General features: G+C 34.3%; 1 long non-coding RNA gene across 1 annotated transcript in view; it reads left to right on the top strand.

Annotated features, from left to right (window-relative positions):
- Positions 1-1,362: 1,362 nt before the first annotated feature.
- The window catches only part of LOC124288541, a 17,848-nt gene continuing 12,927 nt past the window's right edge, over positions 1,363-6,283 (top strand). Inside the window, exons 1-2 of the long non-coding RNA XR_006901470.1 lie at positions 1,363-1,592; positions 3,775-3,779. This is a non-coding gene — a long non-coding RNA (uncharacterized LOC124288541). The remainder of the gene's footprint in view (positions 1,593-3,774; positions 3,780-6,283) is intronic.

Here is a 6,283-nt window from a genome sequence, read left to right as displayed (position 1 = left end):
ACTCACTCACTCATCAGGCATTTCCTCGGACGATCTGATTCAGATGTAAGAATAGGCTCTGTCCCTCTAAATGTCATTCAAAGACTTCAAAAGCAGTCTCGTGAAAAACGTATGCACGTCAAAATGTTCGAACGCGTTATGAACCATAGACTATCAAGACTATCAGATACGAATAATGACACGTCACAAAGTGAAAAAGTAAAAAATGCATTTAATCATATTTTCATTGTTTAAGAATAGATGAATCATTGACACAAACACAAACATAAACCCTAGTAAGGTTTTACAATATGACATTGTCCCGTGAAGATCCGGGATAGAATTGATCTTCAGTAACCCATGCTTGTCGTAAGAGGCAACTGACTTGGTTGACACATGTCATAGAATCCCTATTGCGAATCGAAGCTCATGTGGTTGTTCATGGTATTGTCTGGTCCAGACTCGCTTATTTACAGACTGCAGCCATGTAGCTGGAATATTGCTGAGAAAAACTAAACTCACTCACTACAATATAACATTAAACATCTGTGATACCTAGATGTACAAACGGTCATGCAATGCTACGTTATATTTCCATAACAGTTTTTAAGATCATTAAGAAATATACACAAAATCTGAAATATACCAACATTACTGAAGTTGATTGATCAAAATGCACATACACAGTCCTGTCTCGTAGGAGTCAAGTCAATCATTCTTCATTATCTGATATTTCAGAATATTGGTCACTGTAGAAATTAAGGCAGAACATACTCTTTACATTTACCATTTAACAATGGTGCTACATGTTTCTGTGAGTATGGTTGTCAGCATTGTAGGTGAGGTTCATACTCTTGAAAGCATGCCCTTGACATGAGGGAGCAGTGGGGTAGCCTAGTGGTTAAAGCCATCCCTCGTCATATCGAAGACCTGGTTCCATTCCCAACGTGGGTACAATGTGTGAAGCCCTTTTCTGGTGTCCCCCGCAGCGATATTGCTGGAATATTGCTAAAAGCGGCGAAAACACATACTCACTCATTTTGATAGGTGTAATAAGATGCATCATTCTATATAAATATAGAATATGTCCCATGCTGATATTACTAGAATATAATAAAAGCGGCGTAAAACCAAACTCACTCACTCACCCTTGACATGACCTATTTTCAACAAAACATTTTCCTCACAAAAATATACATTACGGCTAAAACACATGGGTAAAAACGTTATGTGAAATTAAGTTGGTTAATTAATTCCTGAGTGCACATGAGAAAGAGGTAAGGAAGTGTGACTAAATTTCTCATTTAGTATATCCCAGTTGTATGATAATAACAACTGCTTTTTCTCAATTGAAACATATCTTAATAAAGAGCATAACATAACTCAACTTTTATGACATATTTCAGTGCCATATGTAATATACACATTAAATGAAGTGGCAAATTTAATGTTTTATATACATATGATCATTACATAATACACACTTGGTATATATGACATTCAAATGAAGTGCATATCTTTAATAAGTAAAACATCAATATGAATCATATACATGTATTGTACTTACTAGTATTAAATATACAACATTCAAATGAAGGGAATGTATTTAATGTGTGCTACCTACATATGAATGTTACATATGGGTTATACATGTTTGATATGTGTTACATTTATAATAAACACACATAATTAATATGTTTAACCTACGTATGGCCAAGACTTGATTATTGTACACACCGCTACCATACAGCTGAACTATTGCTGAGAGCATCGTAGAATAACAAACCAACGAACCAACTACGTATAAATTTTACGTGTGTACTATACACATTCTAAATGTGTACAGTAATATTCTTATGAAATGCACACATTTAATATGTGTTAATTGTATGTGAATTTTATATAGGAAATATAGACCTTTCATGTTTCATAGTCATAAGAAACACATTCATTAGATAAGTATATCCTACACATGAATTATACCTATGTAATATACACATTTGAAATGTGTAATATTTATATGAAATGCACATAGTTATTGTGTTACCTGCATATGAATTATAGATATACAATTTATACATGTAATATTTATATGAAACACACAAATTTGATGTGTGTATGCTACTTATGAATTATATGTATGTAACACACACATTTAATATATGCACTATTCCTACTAACCACACACATTTAATGTCACATAATTCATACACACAATGACATGTAATGATCATATGAAGCACAGGCTTTATATGTATAACCACATATATATCAGCATTATAATGCCACTGGTTTTATTTATGATACATGCACTAAACACAGTATTACTTGAGTTTGTCAGGAGAGTAATTAAACAAAGCTATCCAAAATAAACAAATTGACAAGTACTGGGCGAAATATTACTTTTAAGAATTAAAATGCCATAATTCAGATCTGAATGACACGATATTAAGAATCAGCAGAAAATGAACTCACACCATGAAGTCATAAGGACAATAAAGCACATGGAGACTAAGTAGTCAAAACCTCAGATTTAACTCAAGTTTTATCAAAATTGGATGATTTATCATAAGCGTTTTGAGTGGTAATAAATTCCTTAAATTACTAGTGTATTTAATCTTTAATTTTCTTGTAAGGGATCAGTCAACAGAATGTTGGGATTTTTTCTAAAATAATAGATTGTTGAAAACTACAACCAATATTTCATCATGTATTAGTGGATGTCTCTGTGTGTGTAGTTTTGTAATTCTTTAAAAAAATATCCAGATCAATGTAATGTGACATTATGCTATTAAGGGGTCCATTGGTAACCTGGGCCCAGACCTCTACATGCAACAGCTTTTTATCTGGAATAAAACAACAACAAAAAAGTCAGATTTTTGCTGCTGGTGAGTTAAAAAGTAATATCTTTCTTTAATTCCTCAAAAGCCAAGGACATTTGTCTAATAGTCTAAAAACATGTTCAAATCTCTTTGGTCCTTTGAAATGTGAAAAGAAGCTCCATTTATTTAGTTTTCAGAATATTTTGATGCTGTTTTTACTTCATCAGAAGCAAACTTTCAGAAATGAAATCAAATGTCTTTGCTTCATATGGGGGTAGAAAATAATAAAAGAAATTCAAATTTACATTACAATTTGTTTCTAGTCACAGAAATTCAAGTGATGCAGTTAAGATGCTTTAAACATGCATAAGCATTTTGTTTCTATTGGTTTTGACCAGTATTACAGTTATATCACGGTAGGTTGAGGATGAGGAAAGGAGGACTGAAATGATGCTGGTGTCACATGATAACAACTTTAATGAAACCCCAAGCATACATATGGTGCTAACAAATACGAAATCATACTCCCTTCAAATCAAATAAGAAATCATACTCACTTCAAATCAAATAAGAAATCATACTCACTTCAAATCAAATAAGAAATCATACTCACTTCAAATCAAATAAGAAATCATACTCACTTCAAATCTAGGACTCTAACATATCTTCAGATACGTTTTGGTGTGGATTACTCATATATTACTAATTAGCCTGATTCAACTCTGCATGGTGGATTCTTGCAGCATGTACAATGATTAACACATGACACATGGGCCTGACCATACAATGTGAGTGAGTGAGTTTAGTTTTATTCCAGCTATGTGGCAGCGGTCTGTAAATAATCGGATCTGGACAAGACAATCCAGGAATCAACAGCATGAACATCGATCTACACAATTGGGATACGATGACATGTGTCAGTCAAGTCAGCGAGTCTGACCACCCGATCCCGTTAGTCGCCTCTCACGACAAGCGTGGGTTACTGAAGATCAATTCTAACCCGGACCTGATTTTTTTGTTTCTAGGAAGTATTTAATGTTTTGTCTTGCTTGTGGTCACTTGTCGGAGCCACCAACAGGAACCTGTTTGATTTACACCCCTAATTTGGTAGTAAAATTTATATATATATTTCCTCACAAATAACAACTTTCTACTTGTATTTGGAAGAATGAAAACCCTTGACTACAAAAATCTGAAATTGACTAGCAAACCCATTCTCTTCCCACAGAGGTTACTTGTCATATCTTCCTACGAACCTGTTCTAATACGGCCCTTTCATGGTGTGAGTGTTCAAGAGTCGATATTGGTTGCAATCAGATTTAGTTGTGCAATCAGCGACGTTGTTTCAAAAGTGATCCTTTGCAAAGCCTCTGTAATATCCGTATGCTTCGGGAAAACTAAAACCTCTTCCCCTGAGCAATGCGCAAACGTTTCTTCTAGACAGAACTCAGTCATGTACTGCTGGACCTCGAGGACAACGGACAAGTTGCCATTAAATGTCTTGTGTGTCACATCAACAGAAATCCCGGCAGAGAAGAGAGATATTTGTGGCCCCATTTTCACTTGCATCAGTCAAGTTGGATCTAAGTCGATGTATCACATGTTCTGATTGGATAAAAAGAAAGGAAATAATTCTTGTTGCGATTTTTTGCCGCTAGGGGATTTTATGAGAACCGGGAAATATGGCCGTATTAGGACAGAGGTTCATAGGAAGATATGACAAGTAACCTCTGTGGGAAGAGAATGTACCAAACCTAGATAGCCCATCTCTTAAAATCATATTGCAACAGTACAGAAACTCTTGTGAACATGTTGTCAGGAGGCCAGAATAGTCAACATATACAGACATTTAACCAAAGTTAAATGAAAGAATTCTCATTCATTTTTTCTGGCTTTTCTGAGGACCAAAGGTTAACAGTAATAACTCTAATATCTTAATAATTTCAACAAGTGATGTCATAAATGTAATTTGGATCTTGACCTCCATCTGTCAATTTCAGAGATCCACAGACTAAACTACACAATACACAGATAAATATTAAAAGCATTGTCGAAAAAGTAAAAATTAAAAAAAAGATAAAATGTAAAATATTGACACAAAAGGAACACTAATGGCAAGACAACTAATAACTACATATGTACATTTAAACAAAACTGACTGTCAATAGCCTTTTCGTAAGGATGCTAGTGCAGAGGAATATTGCTAAAAGCTGCGTAAACCTAAACTCACTCACTACATTTCTAGAAGTCATTGTGTATTATGTACAAGACAATTACAAATCACATGTAGCTCTAAAACATCTAGCAATTAGAAAATGAGAAAATTGTGGAGGAAAAAAATAGATTTCGTTGTTGTACATACAGAATACTGTTATAACAAACACAGAGGCACCACTAATTCTAGTTCAAATCTAGCCATAGTTCACCATATACGCATATTGACTCGAATAAACAGGAATCTGTCAGGACCAAACAGCAGTTCATTATATCCACCATTCGTTACAATCATGTTCTTATTAAATGCAGCATACTGAAGTATTAAAACTTTTGATACACTCAATGAAGGGCAAAATATCTAAAACATTGTCATATGCTGTAAAAATGTCAATATGACCTGAAAAATGTATACAGATATATGAATACAGATATATATACCCTCAGTTTGACTAATTGTCATTTGATTGCAGCAAGGTTAACTTTGGTTTCGTGTTACGTTAATTTTCATTTTTGTATGTATGGTATAAAAAGGTAACATTATAATTGCACATTGCTACCAACAGCTATAGGTATTACAAGATATAGCTCAGTATTGTTTCTCACAAGGTACATCTGAACCAATTCAGCGGCAGACTAGTGATGTCAGTTGATGAGGTCATTGAAGCTGTTGTTACACATATAGGGGAGATAACTCTCATTTATTTTAGGTTTGAGTTCCTCCTTGACAAGAAGGGCATTTATGTTAATAAAGTTATCTTATAACAAAGTGAAGTAAGTTTCATTAAACTGATGACAGGATGGGCTGCAAAGCATTGTCATATAACCTCACTTGGGCCATATCTGCTGTAAACAATAGCATTGTGACGGAAATTCATTGTTGTAATCTCTCCTGTCACTGGAGATGTACTTTGATCATTGCAATATCTCCAGTTGAAGATAGCGCTGTGATACAATTTCATTGTAGCGATATCTCCAGTTGAAGATAGCGCTGTGATACAATTTCATTGTAGCGATATCTCCAGTTGAAGATAGCGCTGTGATACAATTTCATTGTAGCGATATCTCCAGTTGAAGATAGTGCTGTGATACAATTTCATTGTAGCGATATCTCCAGTTGAAGATCATTCTAAGCACTGTGATACAATTCCATTGTAGCGATATCTCCTGTGCAGGCTTTGAAGAAGCATTGTGATACAATTTCATTGTAGTGATATCTCCATCATTCTAAGCACTGTGATACAATTCAATTGTGGTGATATCTCCTG

This window comes from Haliotis rubra, unplaced genomic scaffold (assembly GCF_003918875.1).
Source record: "Haliotis rubra isolate DU_JTF1 unplaced genomic scaffold, ASM391887v1 Scf42, whole genome shotgun sequence".
Classification (NCBI taxonomy): domain Eukaryota; kingdom Metazoa; phylum Mollusca; class Gastropoda; order Lepetellida; family Haliotidae; genus Haliotis; species Haliotis rubra.
Note: the sequence above shows the minus strand (reverse complement) of the source record. Positions and strands in the feature narration are given on the sequence as shown.